At 27.6% G+C, this 23,218-nt stretch overlaps 1 non-coding gene across 1 annotated transcript; it reads right to left on the bottom strand.

Moving 5' to 3' along the window:
• Positions 1 to 22,789: 22,789 nt before the first annotated feature.
• LOC129959582 (U1 spliceosomal RNA) lies at positions 22,790 to 22,950 on the bottom strand. The gene has a single exon (XR_008783470.1). It is a non-coding gene; the product is annotated as a U1 spliceosomal RNA (small nuclear RNA).
• Positions 22,951 to 23,218: the final 268 nt, after the last annotated feature.

Here is a 23,218-nt window from a genome sequence, read left to right as displayed (position 1 = left end):
GTTGTCAGGAAATTTTTTTATATCTCATTCTGAAAATATATTCTCTAAATATTTTGCAATGATATGATTGTATATATCATTTTCTTTCATTTATTAAATAATTATGAATTTCAATAATAAATAAAATACAAAAAATGATATGTTTGAAGAAAACTTTAGTTTTCAATTGTATATTAACCACATGCTAACAATTAATTGCCAAGGATCATTGCTCATAAATTCTTTCATAATTAAATCTTTACTATATTCATCAACAGCATGCAGTTAATATCCAAATACTTAATTTATATATGTAATTTATTCAATAATTTGTAAATAAATTAATATTTTTTATATATTATGCAGTTTTACACTATAGTTATAACATTATTTTGGATTTATTTTAAAAAAAGGCATCTTTTATTTTTTTATGAATAATAAATATAAAAGTTATTTAAAGGTTGTTTATAACATATATAGTTATTTGTCTTATAATAAAAATATGAATACAGATCTTGAAAATTTTAATATTAAAATTTGAAATGGTTCTCAGGAAGAAAGATTGACAATAAATGTATGTCAGTGACTATTTAAACGTATTTATCACATATATTTGGTAAATAAGATTCAGATTTATATGTAATTTTACAGTTATTTTTTTGTGTATAGTTTTACATGGCTAGTATGATTTTTAATAGCCAATCTAATCTTGCAAAATTTTCTATAATGATTATTATATTGTACGGGTTCAATGAAACTTGCTAGAAACTTACAGTATGCATTATAGGAAACATCTAGTTCATCCCTACTTATTTTACACAAGTTCAAAAAAGAGATTTTAGAATCAATCGAATAAATAACTCAATTTACTAATCTTTGAGTCTTTAAAATAGCTCTGACTCAAATTTTATATGAATCTCTTCTGTTTTTAGATTAATTTTAACAATAATTATGTCTTACTTTTCAATGAATTCTAATTTCATTTTTGCATAGCATTGTGAGAAATAAAAAGCAATATTTATAATTTAGTTTTCCATTTTATTTTAAGCTGTTTTATTTATGACAATTTTTACGATGCATTATTTCCTCTTGCTTCATTGAGTGTAAAGCATTTATAATAATTTTAATAAAAAAATTTCTTTTTTTTTTTAAGTTGTGATGTTATGTTTGCATTTACTTTAACAGCATTCATGTACTTTTCATTGCCCTGTAACTTTATTTATACATAATATTATTCAATCTAAAGATCAATATTTAGTTTTGTTTACCTCCAATCATTCATAACAAATTTATTTGTTATTATGTAAATTTCTTTCTCATTCAACAAAATATAATATATAATAGTTACCTGATTGACAATGATTTTATAAAAAAGTCATCTTCTGTCTTTAGATTTTAAGTTACAATACTAGATTTTGAGCCACTTATTTATTTTTCATTTGGTTTCTATAATATAATTTTGTCTGTGTTTTTTCAGTGATTATATCTCTGTTTTCTAAATATCTCATGTTCAAAAATTGATACAATATTGCAGTATTGATGTTTGATAATATTCAACTTGAAAGCATTGATAAAAAAAGTGGAAGATTTGCTAAGGAAGAAAATCCAGCTGGCAGCCATGGCAAACTAGATGATCTGTTCATCTGTAAGAGCAGTTATTTGCATGCATCGCAGCTGTGATAGATCTTCTCGAATGGATATGCCAATAAATTATTCACATGCATTTTAGTGTAATATTGATTTTCATATTGTATTGAGATCTGTGATCCGCCTTCCCAAATAACTCTTTTAAAAAATTTTAAATAGTAGCATGATTATTAATACTTTTATGTGTATATTCAGTTTTGATATATTTACAATAGAAAATTGAAATGCTATTATTTCATTCTTTAAAACTAATTCAAAAAATGTCATCTATGTAAATATTTTGAGCTACACCTGCAAATTTTTTAATTTTTCTATTTTTAAATTGAGGTTATTTAATTTGTATTATATGGATTTTAAATGTATTTTTATTTCTTATATAAATTGATATTTTCAAAAAAATAGAATAAATGCCATAATTCTGAGATGATTATAAATGCATCTTAACATTGAGTACTAAGAAAACGAATTAGAATATGAAATAATTATTCATATTTATTAGTTAATGAATATTAATTATTCTAGTTAAGTATTAATAATAAAATTAATATGATTTTGTAAAATTACTAATCAATATTTCGCTTTAATATTTAACTTAGCAAAAATTATGAGAAACACACAATTGAAATGCCTACCATAAGAAGTTCATTTAATTCTATTTTTTAAAATTATTAAATATGTATTTTAATATAAACTATTTTTAATGCATTCTGGAAATTGGGACTCGAAAAATCTGTACTACTGTTTTTTTCATTTTTATTATTAAATAGAATTCACAATGAGAAGGTATAGCTTTCGAAAGATAAAAATATAAATACTGCTTACTGATACACGTTTCCCCCTTTGCTTTCCATGTAGAAGAACTTAAATGATTATCCTATTTTATATAGTATAAAAGTAATCCTGAAATCCTAACTCAATTTCATGGTCATCTACTCCAATTTAATTCCTCTCCCTTTCAATATGGGTTTTCTGTTACTTTCTTTATTAATTTTCTACGGATTAGGTACCACAGTGTAAAATTATTACTAAAATTTCGTCTTTCTCAGCTGATTATCTGTTTCTGTAGTTGAAGGGCTAAATTATTACTTTTAATATGAAAGGTGAACAACTGGTCACCGAAGGCGGTTAGTTTCTTTTAAGCTAAAAGAATATCTATCAGTCTTTTGTTTATTTAATGAAAAAGCTTAATTTTGAATAATATTTACCTCAAACGTCGAATTCTGATGCTATAGTGTGATTCTTCTTTTCTGCTTGAATCAAAGATGCCATTAATGAGGGGATTCACCCCCCACCCACCTTTCCATCGAAAATGTCATTGCTGAAGGCGAGTACCTCCATTTTAAAAATGTCAGATCACTTAAATTGATGAGAATAATATTAATATATTTTTTTTTTCTAAATTAATAGAAACATTCTAAATTCAATAGGTTATAAATGGTGATTGAATATTTAAGTAAAGATTCTTTGTTTGTTTTTTATTTAGTTTTCTTCCGGATTGAAATCTAACGGAGATCCATACCGAATCTGTAATGCAAGTTGAAAGAGACCGGTTTTTTTCTTCTAAAATAGTTGAAAACTGTTTGTGGAATAGTATGATTCAGTTGTCTCCGTTATTTATTCAAACGGATATTATCAAAGAAATATGGACAAATTTTCGCAGTTTAAAATAAGAAAAGTGACATTTTGATATTTTTATGTCTTTCGATATCTGTTTCTATGTTTGTTAAATTTTATTTTCAGATTTTTTTTAGTATTATATCAAAAGTATAAATTCATTGCGACTTAATATGCACTTTTGTACCTCCCTTTAAAATTGAATTTAATTTTGTTTGTTATTTCAAATTAATATTTCTTTATCAGAAGATATGCTAGATTAAAGAATGTGCCATTCGAGTTATTGAAAGCTGACATTGTTTATATCAGCTCGAAGTTCAGAAAGGATATAAAAATTTCCCATAATAATTATCTGTTTTTAATAAAATTTATTATAATTCATAAAAGAATTAACTGATTTATGTAGTCAAGACCATTTTTACTTACTAGAAAAATGAAGTATGCAAATAAAAAGCATTGTAATCGTCAAGAATCCAACTCGAGATTTTAACTAATCTCAATATCTTAGTTTTAATTAATTTCCCGAGTCCATAAAGCACAATTTGGAAACTATGTCTGTTCATAAGTTGATGAATGAAATCCATTGATGTGAAGTCTGTCTATTTGGCTATTCGAATACAAATGAATAGGATAGACAGTAAATAGCTATACGAATAAAATCGGTATAAAAATTTAACATTTAAATTAGATACTTATCGAATTTTGAATTAAATCCGTCAAAAAGTTGAATGTTAGTTGGTCCGTACGCGATAACATAAAAACACAACGAGTTAGATAAATGAAATTTAACATATAATCGTGATATTAAAAATGCATTCTGCGTTAAATTTTGATTTCAATTGGTTGAAAAAAAGGGCATTCGCAATACATATTTGGTTTTCTTCACTGTACTGTGAAGCACAAAAGTCATATGCCATTGTCTTAAAATAAAAATCTGTGCATTTCTGGCGTTGACGGTATTGTCCAATGCCCATGATTTTATTTGGGGAGGGAGGTGATGTCTTTATTAGAGAGTATATTCGAAAGTTATATTTATTCATTGGCCTACTTTTGTACAGTAATTTTCGAATTTCGAATATTCAATTGTACATAATTAGACTGATTTTATATAGAAGAAACCCGTCATTCGAAATAATAAATCTACTTTGAACAATGAATTGCCTTGCGGTTTTTCAACAACGAGCTTGCATTTTCTTTCAGCCTAAGAGTTTTACTCAAGCGTATTTAAATTTTTTAGCATAAAGCATATCGATCATTGATTTTTTGGGGCAATTTTTTTTTTTTTTTTTTCTTTCAGTACAACAAATTTTACATTATAACTTAGTGAATAAATTTTTAAAGAAAAGTTTCATATTATGCTTTCAAACATTTTTGTTTGGTTTTAATGTGTTGAAATGAAAGCTGACATTAATACCCATTTTAAAAACATTATTTTTCATCTAATTTTACTAAGAATTCACTTTTAAATTATTAATAAAAATTATTTTGCCAAATTTAAATAACAAATCATATATTACCATAAAAGAATTTTGTTATTTGTCAAATGCGATTCAATAATAGAGATGATAATGTTTTAAATCTTCATTTCATACCGAAATAACGGAACCTACTATGCAATTAATAACAAATAACACTTTTTGAAACATTTTATTCATTTCGAAAATAATATTTCTTACGACATTCGGCTTAAAATTTTACTGTAATTATCTTCAGTATTGTATCTTCAGAATAAACCATTATTGTTATTGATTTTTTTAGGGTTGAATTTTTCATTATAAAACACGATTTGGAATTTTCTGAAGCAATACTAAGAGTTTTTTTTTTTCCCTTAGAATTTTAATTAAATTTTTAAAGAAGTTTATACATTATATTTCTAAAAAGTTATCATTCTTATTTTGAACTAAATCATTAGAAAGGAATTTGAGACAAATATATATTCCAAAAACATCTTTCACTTGCAACTTATTTTTACTAATCTCTTAATCTACTTAATCGTTAAGTAGATTACTAATCTACTAGAAGATTAAGTAGATTTACTAATCTACTTAATTTTCTTATTTTATAACTTTTAAAATTTTGTCAAACCAAGAGATTATGTCATATATTATGTTTACAAAAAGTCATTTCTATCAAAACAATTCGATAGACGAGATAACAAATTTTTAAATCTTCATTTAATGCTGAATTACAAGAGTGTGCTAAATAAAATTCGGAATTAAATTATATTTTGAAAATACATTTTGCGAGTTTTCAACTTAAAAATTTACTTTAGTTCGTCATAAGCATTACTTTTTTAGTATAAATCGTTATGCTTTTTGATTTTTGCATATTGAATTTCTGAAAAAGTAATCTGAGCTTTTCTATAATATTATTAAGATAAGTTTTTGGTCTAAAGCTTCATATTATATTTCCAAAAATTTATTCCAATCCAGTATAATCTAATTTTTTCCAAAATAATTCTCGATAGTTTCAGTTCATATTCTTTATTGAGATACTTGGAAGATAAGCTAAAATATCTTTGTTTTGGTCATTCATCAATTTCTCTTGACAAATTATCATCATTTTCATTAGAAGCAAGCGAAATTGCTTTAATATCTTCTTTAGTGATTTCATGCTTTCTTTTGTTCATAATGCAAAAATTACTTCACTTCGATAACTTCAAAAATAGATTCAAAATACGTAAAATATTAAGTAACAATTCACGACTAAATAAAAATTTTCAGAATAGCACTTGAATAATGAATTTAGAATTTTTTTCTTATATGTAATCAATATATATATATATATATATATATATATATATATATATATATATATATATATATATAATCAAAAATATAAGCATTATGAAATTAAATTTAAATTATTTCGGAATCAAACAAAAACAAATTAAAAACTGTATTTATTTGGTTTAATTTTGATTCAATTTTTTTTCCTTCTAACTTGGTATTTATTACTATTACTAAGAGGTATTTATTATAGAGAGACTATAGTCTCTCTCTATATATACATAAATCGCGGCAGTTTGAAGTTTTTCGGGTCTTCCTTATATGAAACCGATAGTTTCTACTGAGCATCAAAACTTCCGATAGCCCTTTTACAGAATAAGAAGACGACTTCCTTCCGTAATAACAATATTCACAATACATTTCATGAGAAAACTGCTTTGTAATTTGCCGCAGTGATAACCCAATAGTTTGCTATTATATCCTTACATAGCCTGAAAAGAGTGCCTGGCATTTATTGGGAAAATAAAGGTGTTGGTATTCTTACATATCATTCATCGTTAAGAAAGCAGAGGAAAACATTTCTTTCAGTAAATAGCCATAAAATATTTCCTATTTTGAGCTAACAATACAGGAATATAGACACCAAAACCCTTTGGAAACACAATAATTACGGAAGTCTATTAAATGAGTGCCACTCGACCCCTTCCGCCTTAAGGTATAGGGGAGTTGGCTGAGAAAAAGCCACTACCGTCAATGATAAAACAGACCTCCTATGATGCTGTAGCCGCTTTTCACATTGATCTCCCCTCGAAAGAAAGCAGGCGCCCAAAATCGTCCCTCTTGAAATTCTCAAAGCGCCTTCCTCTAAAATAAAAACTTCTAATATTTAATCTGTGACGAATGAGCGAAATGAAAACACCGAAATTATTATTTTGTAGTCTGTTTAACAAAATAATGATGATCTTGCTAAATTTGTATATACGGATACATTTAGAATTTTTAGGAAAATTGATCGATTTTGTTTTATTTTTAATTTATTCAAAAACACCAGACTCGGTATTTTTTTATTTTTTGCTGTACATTATTTTCTAGAGAAAGTGAAAATTCTACACGATTTATAGGTATCTATAACAGTTGGAAAAAGTTATCACCTATAATTCAAGATCATGAGCGTTCTATTTGTCATTTAATTCATTTATTGCTTGGAACAGTTTATTTCAAAAGAAAATTGAATAAGCTAATAGATAATTTAGTTAACACATTAATGCAAATGGAGAAAGATAGACATCTGACACATGCTTTACAAATTATATATGGATTTTCCATTCAAAACTCAGTCATCCACAAGGATTGAAGTAAATCACAGAAAAGGAATCAGAATTAATAAAGAAGACGTCTATCAAGATTCAGAAAATACTTGGAATATGTCAACAAATGAAGATAAAAACAAAGAATATAAAGTGGTAAAAATGCATAAAAATAGCCCAATACCAGAGCATTGTTTGGAGAAATGTACGAATATGACATGCGACTCATTATGTGGCCATCTTTATAAATGTTCTTGCCCAGATGATAATTTTTACAAATATATCCACAAAATTCATTCTACCTTTTTTACAAATAAATCCATTTTGAAATCAAATTTTTTTTCAATAGAAGAAAGAAATATCAATGAAGGTAAATATGACTATTTCTGCAAAAGAAATAAATATAAAATCTACAGAAAGACAAATTATTCAATGTCAAAATCTTTATTCTGAATTAACCAAATTAATAGAAAATTCAGATGTTCAAGAACTAATGCTTAAAAATGTTATATCTACATTGAAATTTTTAGTAGAAGGATACCGTGGAGCCGCAAAAATGAAAAGCAGCTTCAAGAAATGCTCTCCAGTGCCTCATTATTCAGTGCCATCGAATAAGAAAATGACGACCCAGATGAAATTTTACAGAACTTCTCAAAAGAGAAATAAAAAAAGAATTTACAAAAAGCAAAAAAAAAAAAAAAATCTAACTGAAACTTCTAAAAAAAGGAAAAATACCAATGATTTGATCATTAGCGATAAGAAAAAACGAATATCGAATGAAGGCAGTAGGGAAAATAAAACTGAAATGTCTAATTCTGTAGAAAATTTTCCAGTTAGTAGTAAGAATCAACCAATTTTGAAAGAAGATAGTGATACTTATTCTAACACTTTAACGGGTGATGTTTCAATAAAAAAAACGGGTGATACTTCAAGCAAAAAAACTAATAATGTTTTTTTTTTAACTAAACAAAATTACGAAGAGCCCATGTGAAACAATTACTAAAATAAATGATGTAAACATTTCCATTTATATGCTGAAATCGCTTGACTTAAGTGTAACAACAGAAGAAGAAAAATATTTGCAATCTCTCTCTCCATCTTTTAAGATAGGATGGTTATATGATGGAATCATTGATGCTTTTTTTTTTTTTCAAAATAACTAAAGACTCAGAATCGTGTAAAGCAATAGACTCAATTCATTCAAATTTACTCTTCCATAAAAAAGATATCTTGAACTTTCCAGTGATTCATGATATACAGAAAATGAACTTTTTATTCCGGCGAATTTAAATAATCATTGGATTCTTTAAATAGCTAATATAAAAGAAAAAATACTTGAATTATATGATCCATTTGGTCCAAATGTAAATGAAGATGTCTGCATATTAATTCGTGAATGGAGTGCATTAATTAAAAAACTACTGAACACAAAGGAGCACTGGAAATTGATTACTCCACGTCATGATTCAAAAAGATAGCTACAACTGCGGAGTCTTCATTTGTTTTTTTGCATATCAAAAATACCATAATTTACAAGTAGGTGAAAACTTTGATGCTACTAACTTCAGAGAACTCATCTTTGAAACTATTACAGAAAACTTTAAGTGCTAACATAATTTGAATTTATGTGATAATATTTGCATATCTGTGCAAATGATGGGGACCAGGCCTGATTAGATTTCTAATTGGGGACACCTCTGTGATGAATTTTTAAATTTGATTTTGACAATTCATCAGAAAAAAAAGCGAACCAGAGCTTTCCACCTCCTGGGTCTGGTATGGAAGAGAAAGCAACTCATTTTATCTATCAAATAAACCTGTATCTATTAATCTCTCTTTCTATCTATTTATATATAATCACAAATAGGAATGTTATGCGTTGTTACTCCATAGGCCAGACCATTTCACCAAGAGCTACTTAACTTGGACAAGTATTTTAAAGAAGTGAAATCCTAGGAGCGTTTTCTCATCCTTAGAAATTTTAATTTAAACAAAATTTTTGCGTTTTTCTGAAATAATTTGCGAAAATACTACAGGACAAAAAGAATTTTTATAACATATTACAATTCCTTAAAATTATCTTTTCACTAATACTTTGTTGTTCATTATTGTTATTAATATTTTATCGCAGTTTTTTTTTTCTCCATTGTTAATGATCAAAATAGAAAGATTTGGCATGTATGGTACACTACATAATAATACTGGTATATTATTTGGCTAAGGTATACATGGACATATTATATAAAATATCTTATCGAAATTTCTAGCAATCATTAATTTTAGCGAACCAATTGGTCACGAAAGTATTCTTTCTCTATCTCTACACATATTAGATAAAACTTATTAATATTAATCATATTTAAAGAAAAAAAATCGAAATGTTATAAAATTAGTCTACACTGATGGTTAGTATATTTCATTTCTTTATAATTCAACTTTATTATTACTTTATTGTGAAAATGAGTCATTCTAATATTTAGATGATAATAGTTACTATTTGTATGATTTAAAAAACTGAAAATAATAAAAATAATTATATTTTCACTGATTGTTTATATGATTCAAAAGGTGTGGATTTCATTCATTTGATTCATTCACAAGATTCATTAATTTGAACAAGCAAAAGAAAAGAAAATGTTGATTGCTTTTGACTAGTATTTCAAAAAAGTGTTGATAAACTGTTTTTTTCAAATATTTTATTACTTTTTCATGACATTGCCATGAAAGGAAGGTCCTAAGATATTCCAGCAATCATTGTTGAGAGTTATATAGATGTATATAAGGGCTATTGTTAAAAAATAATATCCAAAAAAATGGAAGCATCAGCTTATTTTCTTTGATCAAACTGCAAATTAAGATTGTGGTAATAGGTAGGATCGACTTTAAGAAGTTTGAGGTCCCTTTGGAAACAATATTAGTAAGTTGTTCTGGTTTTTTTACACTTGCATCAGAGGAGTTTTTTTTTCTCTCATACTTCTTTCTAAATTCATTAATCTAGAGTAAGTAATAATAAAAAAAAAATGCATAAATAAATGAGCAAAATTTATATAAAAAATTGTGGTCTATTTCTTTGACATATATATATTTGTATTTTTATTAAATGAATCTAGAATAATAAGCTTTTCTAGTCTTTTCTTTGTTTTAATACTCATTCTTGCCATTTTGAACTTTGAATCATTCTACAACTGTTTCAAAACCAAATTCAAATTCTGTCACAAAGGTATGCTTTTCATCTTCCAGATTTTGTTTAAATAAATGTCAGAGAAGAATTGTGTACATAGAGAACATATAAAGTAAGCATATATAAATGAAAACATAGACAGCCAATTGCCTAGGATGCAAACTGAATATATTGAAAATAGTTATGATTCTTTACCAATTGTTTTAAGAAATAATTAATAAATAAAAATAATTAGCAGAAATACACAGTTAACAAGAAATGGACCTCAGAATGATATGTGTAAATTTCATGTCGTAAATGTTTAGTATTGTAAAATTATTTAGTTAAGGAACTCATTAAGACAGTTTCACAAAATATTTACTTTATAGCAACCCTTAATTCCAGCTAGTAGAAATAAAATTTATCTAATCTTATTATTTTATCGAAGCTTGTTTTTTATTGAGCTATTTTTGTTTTTATAAATTCTGTTGTATGATTTTGTATGGTATTTCTAAAGAAAGAAAAAGTGCCTTAATCCACAAAATCATTATGCATGCTTTTTTTTTTTTTTTCATTATTTAAACTTCTCTGCAAATAGCTAATTTATATTAATTTTTATATTTTTCTAAAAAAATGTCTACATAAAATTTCCTTACATTTCAAAACTCACTATTACAAAATAATGCTTTATGCATTTTAAAATTCACTGGTTAAAATTAAATCAAATAAAATAATACATAAAATAAAATTAATGCACATTATGATGGTTTCAAATGCCATTCCTTTCTCTTTTTCCTTTTCAAATGTCTACAAATGTTTTTATTCACTAAAGAGGACACAAATTCTTTTTAAAAATTATTGTTAAAATATATGATGAAAAAAGTTAATTTTTAACATGCATATTGTTTAGATGATCTTGAGATTTATAATTGAAACAATATAAGTGTGAAAAATTCCTTGCAAAATGAAAACTTAAATCTACTTCGTGGGGGGGGGAGCAACTTTTTAAGACATACAATAATTTAAGAAGTGTAATTTTTTTTAAAATCAAATTTCAAGCAATGGAGTCATGTTTGAAAATAACTGATGAATGAAATGTTTATTTAAATTCCTTTGTAATACAACATTTTTTTATTCATTTCGGTTAGTTACAGAAACACTTAAAAATAACACTGAACAACTTGAAATTTAATTAATAAAACTATATTATTAATAGACAATAGTTTTATAATACTACTTAATATACGACTTAATATCACCAAATCTTTTGAGAAATGACAATGTTATCGAAATTACAATCTCATCTTTTATATAAGGAAAAGTTATTATATATTTATAATTTTATTAAAAATTATTTTAATATATAAGCTATTGACTAAAGGAAGAACTTGGTTTCTATTTGAAGGACCAATGATTTTGTTTAAAACAATACCAATGTAAAATGGTGAAGAATTTTTATCAGTAATTCACTTGAAAACATTTGTTTAAAATTTGCCAGAACTTTATCTGGATATTTGAAAAGGCCACTTTAATTCATAAGTATGACTTATAATACAAATCTTTTTGCACATACACATATTTATAAAATGAATATAAGTATAGACGTTCTATTCAATATGAAATATTTGTTTTAAGGCAACATAGATCATTAGCCAATTTAATCACAAATAAGAAATGACTTGAAATGAATTCTATAATATTTTAAAATTAAACAGAGAATTAGTCAATAAAAGAATGAATAGGCAACCTATCTAAAATACTAAGAATTATTATAGTACAAACTCTTCATTTGAAGTGTTAAAAAATTAATCTTATACATTAATTTTCTTAATCTACTTAAAGGAATTAATATAAGAAACAAAAAGAAAGTGGAAAATTTATTTTAATTCTGATTTAATATCACAAGTACTATTCTAAACAAATCATAAATACTGTGATGTTATTTTCAAATATCTCTAAATGCAGCAATTTTCTTTTATGTATAGTATGCAATTTCTTTTTTGATATTTGTTCAAGTGATTATTTAGCAACAGTTTATAAAGGCGCTATATTTAATATAACCAACATATTTCAATAAAATTAATAATAATAAAATATAACCATATAAAAATACTAAAAAGTAATATAATATTCAATTCTTGTTTCTAATCTAAGATTATAAAAAAATTTCAAAGCACCGAGAAATAAGCTAAACGCTCAATATCTGAATGCATTCTCAACTGAATTTCATGAAAAAAGATCTCCCATTTAAAAAATATATTTTAATAATAATTATATCTACACACTAACAGTATCATGAAGCAAACTTCAAAAGTAATAAAATGTAAACTTTAAAAGTAACAAACAGTGCAGGATGTTTCTACAAATTTTAGTTGATTCTTTTAAAGATTGGTATGAAACAAGAATTACTATTTCTATATTCTAATGTTCAATACATATTTCATGAGAATTATTAATATTTAGAAATTACAGCAATTATTTTCTCTCTTTGTATGTTGAATTTCTTTTTGTTTTAAGAATTTTAAAATTAAAAATCTTTAAAATATAATTCTATGAACTCTTAAAAAATTCAATAATTCTGTTTCTTAGCACTAATTAAAATTATTAGCTAATTATATCTAAATTAAATACTAAGAATTATATGAATATTAATTCAGATAAAATAACAAAAAAGCATAAAACAATGTGTTTGTCAAAAGGAGGTTAACAGAATTAAAAAGAGTGAACTGTTTGTAAAAAAATTCATAAATTAAATAACTCTTTAAGACAGGCACAAATTTAATGGAAAAATTTTAAATTACTACACAGTATTAAATATTAAATAATAATTGTAATTGTTTTCTTAAAACCTTCTTGAAAGCCAGGAATACAATAGCTTTCAATACTTATTCTGGCCTTACTGCTGTTTATCTTCGCTAAAATTTTTAAAAATGCCATAGACAGCATGGAAATAATTTTTTAAATGCTTGATGCAAGATTGAAAGTATGAGGGAAAAAACATTTTCGTCTCATTTCACACTTATCTGGATAAACAACAAATCCCGCTCTTTGACTTCCATCTATAATGTAAATAAACACGTAATTTTCTAACCAATCACAACACAGTAAGAAACAAACCACATTGACGGAGAAAGAAAGCCTATGATTGGACTCAAAAAGGTTGACATACAGAGAGTCGATTTCTAGAGTGTGGTTCGTTCATACTTTTCACAGATAGGAACGTTTGGCCGAGAGGGACACCTGGGATAAAGGTTGTCTTTTAAATGTTCAGTTCTATCACAACGCTTTTCTATGTGTGTTGGGAACCGAATGCTATTATTTTCGAAACGATATACTACCATCTAGTGTGATAAATACGGCCGCATACTGTAAAGGAACGAGGCCTCATATTTCATTTCTCGCACGTCCACAAGGACCGGCGTTATCAGATATATTGAGGCATTGTAGCAGTGTCCTAGACAGCACAATTAAGTAATATAATATTTTTTATAAAAATTATATGAAATTTAATAATAATCATAAATATAAAATAATTTTTTAAAATTTTTAGTGGTAAAAATGTCTGATAAACCGTGGGGAGTTTGTTATTTGTCTTGCAACTATATTTTGTAGGTTTTCCAGTTAATTGAAGCGAGTTTTGATGGCTGCACCCCACACTGGAGATGTTGCCACCCTCTTAACTTCGGAAAGGCTGCTGCTGTATTCATAAAATGGGTGTAAGAGAAGTTCTTATTAGCTGGTGGGCAAGTTTTCCAGGAACAGTTAGTTTCGGAGTCAGCTGTGAATGATGCGTTTATCATTGAACGCAGGCTTGTTATGTTAGAAGATCGCTAGACTTTTTTTGAAAAATGTGTCAATAGGATAGTAACGGGGAATGATTCAATGTTTATTTCTATTCTATCTATTCTTTTTATCAAGGAAATAGCAATTTCCTTTTTTGAGCCTCGTACGGTTTCATCATTTTGGAGGTTTATTGCAATTCATTGGCCACAGGTCGGGGCCTTCAGTTGCATTCAGAGATGATGCAACTGAAAACAGGTGAGTGAGATACCGTGTAATGAAAAAAAACCATGTGAAATGTAGAAGTCAAATTGAAATAAAACTAATGATGATTATACTAATAGGAATAATAATAATAACAGAAAATTATAATAATAAAAATAATAATAAATAAAGGTAGAATTAAATTTATTTTTAAATGTGAAACTAAGAGTAAAACATTGAATTAAGAAAATTTTAAATGGAGAGAAGAGGGGTTTTTTGAGTCCGGAGAAAGCAGAACTAAAGCAAGGATCGAACCTGGGGGAAAAAATTGGAAGGTCGGAGACAAACCGACTGCATCTTGAATGATATGGAAATGTTTGAAAAAAATAGTTACAATACAAAATGTGTGAATCGGGCATGCCTACAGAAGATCCAGAAGAGGAGTTATTGTTTATTTAAGGCAAACCACTCTGGGACGTTTTTTGTTTTCTTTTAGTGAATCATCATAATATGGAATTTTTCTAATTGTAGAGTTTTTAATATTTTCAAGTTTATCAAAGGAATTCTAAGAGTGTTTTAAAATGAAATCTTTAATTTCAAGGATTTTGAAGATGTGCCTAATTTCATCGTTTCGCATGAACCATCGGGCATTAGCAATCATTCTTATAATTTTATTTTCAATAACATATTTTTTTAAAAATTGTGATTTGCAGAATGACCCCAGACAGGATAAGCATAAGAAATGGAAGCAGATAGGATAGATAAATGAGCACTTAATTGTTAATGTATAATTTGGAATTGTGACAGATTAGTGAGTATTGCATTCAAAAAGCTCTGATGAATTTTTTACAAACATTGTTAATGTGGGGGAGAAGGTTAGTCTTTTGAAATGGACACTTTCTAGAGACTGCCAAGAAGATATACGATAAAGCGGAGAGTTCCCGCTACACGGAATGATGATTAGGAAAAAGAGACCCACAGAGGCCAAACAGAATGTGATCAATGAAGTTAGTAGATATTGAAATGCTTCATTGCTTGTAGAGAAACTTGCAGATTGATTTTGTTTGCAATTATTTTACCCAAAACATTTTTGAAGGAAATATCTTGTTTATCTAAGTGTAGAAAAGTTCACAGCTTGTCCCTATAGCAAGTATACTTTTTGTTCGACAGAATTAAGCGTTCAATATCATTAATGCTATTATACTCATGGCAAAGGGGATCATTTTTGAGGTTGAAACGATTCAACAGCCCTGGTGTCATAATTGTTTTGCTGATTAGTCTGGCCAAACAACATCTTCAATCCGATTTTTGGACCAGGAAGAGAGTGCTTGATTGCTAGGAATGTCTCCTATGGAAGTGAAATATTTGCTGTTCCTATAATTATTAATTGTGATTTCATGCACCACTTTTTTGAGGCTTGAAATAATACCTTCAAGAGCGATCCATTCAATTCAAGGTGTATTTTTTGTAACTTCTTTGGCAAACGATCGGCAAGCTCGTTCCAGATTCGATTCGATTGACCAGGTACCCACAGGAAGGATATTCTTTTGGTTTAGTTTGGTTAAAGTTTCAACTTTGGAGGCTATACGTTGAATAATTTTTGGCGACTGGAAGGAGATCTTTCTCAAGGATGTAAGCGCAGAGTAGCTATCTGAAAAAAAAAATTCAGTGTTGAAGATTATGGACTGAGACCGCTGGTACTCCATGAACGTTTCATCTTCAGTGGTATTTTTCGGTAAGAATTAAAATATCGTTCGCATCAAAATATCATAAAATGAATTGGAATACATAGAGAACGAAAAATGTAGTAATTGAAGTCTTTTAATTGCAATAAAAACAGCCTGGAATGTATTTAATTTAACTATAAAATTTACGCGCTACAGCTCTACTATGGAATATACGTTGGAAATTAGTGTTGTTTCCAACGTTTCTCTCGTTGACGTTAGATTCAATTGCCTACTGTAAAGGCACTACGATCATTTGCTTAAACTTTAAAAAGAATTCAGTCTTTACTGTAAATACATTCCAAGAAAGCCTCCAGAAACAACTCGCATTATAAAGTGAAATTCTATAAATCCATGACTTTAAATAAAATACTGGTAATAACATTAAGTTGATTTTTTTTAGTAAATATTTCTGTACCTTTCAATAATATCCTTTTTATAATTTCTCGAAGTTTTCAACGAAAAATAAAGAAATTTCTGCTGAGAGAAATATACAATCCTTAGAAATGTTATTTTCAGTTAATTTAGCAGAATATAAACTTATCTCTCTCTCTCTCTCTCTCTCCTTTCCCCCCCCCCTTTTTACTTCAGTAATCAGTATTTTCGATTGCATTCAATTTTGAAAAGACTTAGGCTAAGAATCGCAGACTTCAAATTTATTTTTAGAGATAAATTAATATATTCTGCATAGGAAATGAAAATGCTAAAATTTCTTGCAAATACATTTTTTCTTTAATAAATGAAAAAAAAGCAAAAAAAAAAAAAGAGAGAGAGAGAGAGAGAGAGCAAAGTTAAATGATAAAACTGAGTAATTTAATTTTAAAAAGAGGCATTCAATATATTAGCCAGCTCAGCATATGATTTGCATATGATTTTTGAAGATGTATGTAGTCATTTTATGGGTGATATATGTATTTTAGAGTTGGATTTATGCGTGACTCTGAATTATCCTTAATTTATGGACATGAGTGTATTACAATTCTTTTTAATACTAAACTCTCAGTAAAATACAAATTTTGTATGCAAAAAGTAGAGTTCCGGAACAATGATTATAGATGTAAGCTGAAACATGAAATGTTTTTAACATTGAATAATGCATTCTAACACAATGAAATTTATTTTATATTCCTTATATCCTTTTTATGTATGATTTGATGTTTGATAATTTCGTATTTCAAACTGCTTAATCAGACAATCCATGGAGAGAGGGAAAGGAAGCATTATAACTCTTATATCTTTATTTATAAGTCCATTAATTGTACCACTGGAAAGAGATAACAAAATTATTCATATACAAAATTTAAGATTTATTTCATGAAGTAAATTATTTTAATTTATTACTTAAATTATAATTAATTTTAGAATTAAAAAATTTATTAATTTGGAATATATAGGTTGCAGAAAAACAAAGATATTCTGGGGTTGTGCAAGCGATTACAGTACCACTAATGTAAATCGTCCTTAAAGATAGAGAGCAAAGAAATTAGCCTTATTTATATACCGTCAAAGGCGGTTTTGATATTTAAAGAAAATGAAACATAATAAAATATATTTATTAATATCAACATAATCAAAATTGAAATTAGAATTAACTCATGCTGAAATCAAATTTATTTTTCTAGGGTATATAAAAAATTATTGCATGTTGCGCCTCAAGGACTACTAAATGCTGTACGTTTGAACTTTTGGCCATTAGGTGATAGAGATTTAGCACAAAAACCAAGATATCTTTGTGGAATATGCTTCAAATGTAAAGCCATCTTGTTGTCACAGATAATGGAAAATTTGCCAAATGAACGAGTAAATAAGTCGCCTCCATTTAGTGTAACTGGATTAGATTTGTTTCACAATTTTAATCTAATATATAAAAATTATTATTATTATTATTATTATTTTCCCTACCGTATGTGCTGCCGTACGGTTCAACCGATAGCGATGAAACTTGGTCAAGATATTGCTTGCACTCGCGCGAAGGCTATATTTTTAAATTGACTGAAGACTAACAATAAACGTCACATGTCATTTGGAGTTAATCGCACATATATCAAACAAAATAAAATTATTATCATCGATGCCAATCAATATGAGTGAAATGAAATCGAAAATATTTAGTGCAAGTGCCAATTTTTTTTCTTTTCGTGAATGAATTGTCATTTGCACAATATATTGTCATTCAGTGTGCACAATATTTTGGCTGTGGGGAGCCACACTTATTCAGAGTTTATCTCACATATGCTAAATAGAATTATTATTATCGATGCCGATCAAGATAAGTTATATGTAATGGAAATTTTCCAATGCTGATAATAATTTTTCTATTTATTTCGTGAATCGATAAAAGATATTTTGGTTATAACAGCGTATATCATGTTGATTGCTTCATCAAAAAATATGCCTCCCAAACGTTCATCACTTAGTAGACCTACTAGCGCTGCATGTAGAAATAAGTAAATCCGAACTTCTCAAACAAACGAGGAAAGATAACGAGCATTGAAACAGATCGTCAACGAATTGCAAATTCAAGTGCTTCAGAATGTCAAGATCAACATGCGTCAAGAATCGAAAGACAATGTTTATATGTTATCTGATCACGCGCATCAGAATCAAAAGACTAATATGCGGCAAGAATCGAAGCAACTATTCTTAACTGAAAGTCGATTGGAGAAGATAGAGTCATTCCAAACATTCCCATTCTTCCCGTCCACAAGCCCTTTTATTTCATACGACTGCAGTTCCCCATTCGACTTGCATTCTCGAGGACCATCAATAAGGTGCAAGGTCAATCATTTCAAGTGTGCGGATTAAATCTAGAAAATCCATTTTTTCTCCTGACCAGTTGTATGTTGGATACTCACGAGTTGGACAGCCACGAAATTTATTTGTTTTTGCTGAAGATGGAAAATCAAAAAATAGTGTCTGCCCTAAAACACTTGTATAATAAAGTCAAGAAAAATAGAATAAATATTATTTATACTTTTCCTTTTCAATTTGAATGAATGTATTCATTGTCGACAAAGAAATAAATATCTTTTTTTGTAGCATTCCTAATTAGACAAGATGCCTATTTCAAATTTCAAACGATATTTCAAAAATTATTTCTTTTGCGGCAGCAACGCGCAGGGTACCAGCTAGTTGCTTATAAAAACCAAAGAAACGGTGCATGGTGTATTTAATTAAATTTATGTATGTGTGTAAAAGTTTTGTCACCAAACCGATTCATCTTGAGATTTTGTCAGATTTAACTTCGAATGCTTTGACTCCGCTTAAAATGTTTCATGGCTGATACTCAAAAATATTTACAGATAATGCAACTAATTTTGTGGCAGCTAATACACAACTGAAAAATTTTTATAAACTAGTTAATTTCCCTGGCAAAAATTTGGCCCCACATTTTATTTCTGAGAGTATAAATTGTAATTTCACCAATTCCAAGACACTTCACTTTGTAAATTTTGGGAGGGGGTGTTAAGTCAGTAAAGCCTCATTTTAAAAGAAGGATAGGAGTTATATGCTACACATATGGAGAGTTTGAAATAATAATAATACAAATTGAAAGGATACTTAACTCGAGACCCTTAACTTCATTTTCACCCGATTTCGATGATTATTAGGTGTTGAGTTCTGGTAATTTTTTGATTGGGAGATGAATAAACGCGATAACACAACCAATGATAATAGATGTAAACGAAAAGCGTTGGCAAAGAACAACAAAAGTAATCTAAATTATTTGAAAAAAATGGACTAACTATTATTTACCAACTATCCAACAAAGAACTAAATGGATGGTTTTGAAAAATAACATTTCTCTAGGCACGATGGTATTAGTCGTTTTCTACCAGCCTACAAATGACTTTTTTGTCGATTGTTGAAGCATATTTAGGTTCTGACAACAAGGTGAGAACAGTAAGGATTAAAACTAAAAGGGAAGAATCTGAAAGAGCAATTACAAAAATTGCTGTACTCCCAATTGAATGAGAGATTTATAAATTGTGTGAATTATAATGCTGTGCACTTCTTTGGAAAAATTTGTTATATGTAATATGAAAATTTTGATTTTACTGACATTATATTTTAAATAATTTAGTTTGCATTTGTTGAGATTTATTCTTCCTCGGAACTTTATTGAAATAATTTTAATTTCAAATATGGGGAGTTGATTAATTATGTTGAAGTGGCGCTGCAGTTGCTAAAATGGACTTGTACTGTGTAGTTAGTTACTATTCGAATCCTTGTAAGAGTTGGTGAAATTTGCAATACGGGAAAGTGGTGCATCCGAAATGAAACTATGAAATTAAAATAGCGGTTTTTTTATTTTATCCATTATTATACAATCCACGTTTCAGAAAGCACCTCTTCTGCTGCATAACACCATATTTTTTATTTCATTTGAATTATCATAAGTAACATTTTAATTGTAATAAAAGGAATCCATTAAAGCTGCATATTTTAATTTGCATCGGATAGAGACTAAATAGATAGTATTATTATTAACTTTCAAAAACTATTCGATCAGAAAATGAAAAATAAGAAATTTCTGAAGACCAATAATTTCATGTGTCTTAGACAAAAATGCAATAATTTTATATCAAATTAGAGGAATTGAGAAAATTTATACGGAGAATATAAAATGTGAAGAAAAATATTTCAAAATTACTAGAGCGCCAGTAAAAAAAAAAAAAAAAAAAAAAAAACCGCTTAAAACAGTCCGCTTCAAAGAAGAAACTTATCATTTTATTGAATGTTGTAGTAAAAAAAAAAAATGATGAGTCATATTTAGTACAATACCAAACATTCTAAAATAATTTCCAATTTTACCACACAACTTCTCAAAGCACAGCCGAATAAAGTCTCTCTACACACCAGGAGTAAGATTAAAAGATAACAAAAGAACAGATTGAACCAGACAGGGATTAATATTTTGATATATCTTAGACAAAAATGCAATAATTTCATTTCAAATTTGATCAGTAGATATAAGTTACATGTAGTATATAAAATGTAAAGAAAAGAAAAAAAAAAATGTTTCAATAAAACAAGAACTTCAGATAAAAACGCTTGCACCACTCTGCTTCAAAGAATGATTCAAGAGAAATTTACCAATTTATTGAATGTAGTAGAAAAAAAAAAAAAAAAAAAAGGATGAGTGATGTTCTGTTTAATACCAAACTTTCTAAATCATTTCTTAAATTACAACAAAACTTTTCAATGCACAGAAGAATAAAATCTGTATACTCTACAGATATGAGCTTAGAAAATAACAATAGAAAAGTGCAGCAATATGAGAAGATGGAAGGCAGGGTTTTTCTTTATATTTTCAATTGTTTGCCTATTAAATTAAATTTAATTTAACTAGAAAGACATTTAGTATTCTCAACCAAAAAAAAAAAAAAACGAATTTTGAAATACTCTGATATGAATTTTTCATTACATTACATATCTTATATTACGACTATTTGCAAATTAAAAATCAACGTAGTTTTTACCTTAATGTGGATGGTCACCAAAAGGTTCTCGTTAAGTAGTAAAAAAAGCGAGCGATAGCTCACCGATGTCGGTTACCCATTCGTTTCTTCCCTGCGACAGTTACGATCTGTTTTTGTGAAGCAGTTCTTGTGCAAATACTTCTTAATTTTTTCCCCTCATTTTAATGTGGTTATGTGCTTCCACTTTGGCATAAACTTACATTTAGTAATGATATTATTGAGAAAAGAATATTAATAAAAATGAATAATAAAAGTTCACTTATATTCTAATTAGTAAATTAATTACTTATAGAATTAAAAGTATTTTTTAAAAATTACTTCTACAGTAATTGTCATTTTGTTCTTATATATTTTATTATTTTTTAATATCAATAGTTTTTTACTATGTTTTAAATATTTAGTATCGGTTAGTTTAGTGGCGTTCTATTCCTTAAGTTGTATTGAATAATTATTTCCTGTATTATTTTCAAACTTACTTTTTTATAACATTTAATATTTTCTCTTCCTTTTCAATTCACGTTTCGGTATAAAGCTGATGCCAATGTTGACAAAAGAACTGAAAGTTTAAAAAATTATTATATGAATAAATTACTGTAAAAATGACAAAAAGAAAATGCAAAACAATAGGAATGTGCTTACATTATCCATGTTCCGTTTATATCTATGTAATCCGTAGGCTTCCTTTGTTCCTTATAATAATATTTTTGTGTGTTTCTGTTCAGAAGTTAGGCTGCAATTCTTGGATAATAGAAGGGGGGCACCTAAAATTTGCATAGAATCAGCAGAAACATTTTTTCTTATCGTTTGATTATGTATTTTTTTAAAAATAGGCAAAAGTCCTATATAAAATTCTTTTTAAAAAAATTATTAATTTATAGACATTCTCAATCTAGATAATTTACATTTGGAAAGAAAAACGTATGCTAACGAAATATCCAAATTGTTTTGTAAATCAAATCATACCAGCATACAGCGAACATTTCAAGAATGAGTGGCGCTGCGATCGGTTAGAGAAATTCGGCGAATTGACGTTAAAAAAAAGAATCGTAAATACAAAGAACAAAATAAAACACATGTGGAAGTATTAAGTAAATGCTCTTCGCTGAAAAGAATAATGTAGATGCAGAAACATTGTGTTAAATGTCTTCTATTATTACGAAAGCCGGGAGCAGCGCGAACGCAGTCCCGAGTACAAAAATTATGCGCCCCAACCAACTACACTTTGTAGAAGTGGCGATCGTCAGCCGCCCTAAGTGCAATGGACAGCCTCGGATCGGGAAATCCCCCTTCTTGATCAGGACATTTCCGACGCCAAGTAAGTATGAAATCAGCGTTGGTCGAAAATTATATATATATGAATTTCTGAATAAAAATAGTGGTAGAAAATATTTCTACTATGGATAGGTTATATTAGATATTTGTTTATTTCTTGACAGAATTTTCATTTGTATGAAATGTGTTTATTTCTTGTTCTTGTATGAAATGTGATAACATTTTATTTATGTTCTCAGGTGCATACTCTTCACATTAGAGCAATCTTTGTTTTATCTTCGTAAATAGTTTCGTCAAGTAATTCTTCTTTTTATAAATA

Source organism: Argiope bruennichi, chromosome X1 (genome assembly GCF_947563725.1).
Source record: "Argiope bruennichi chromosome X1, qqArgBrue1.1, whole genome shotgun sequence".
NCBI classification, from domain to species: domain Eukaryota; kingdom Metazoa; phylum Arthropoda; class Arachnida; order Araneae; family Araneidae; genus Argiope; species Argiope bruennichi.
This window is presented reverse-complemented; position numbering and strand designations above follow the sequence as displayed.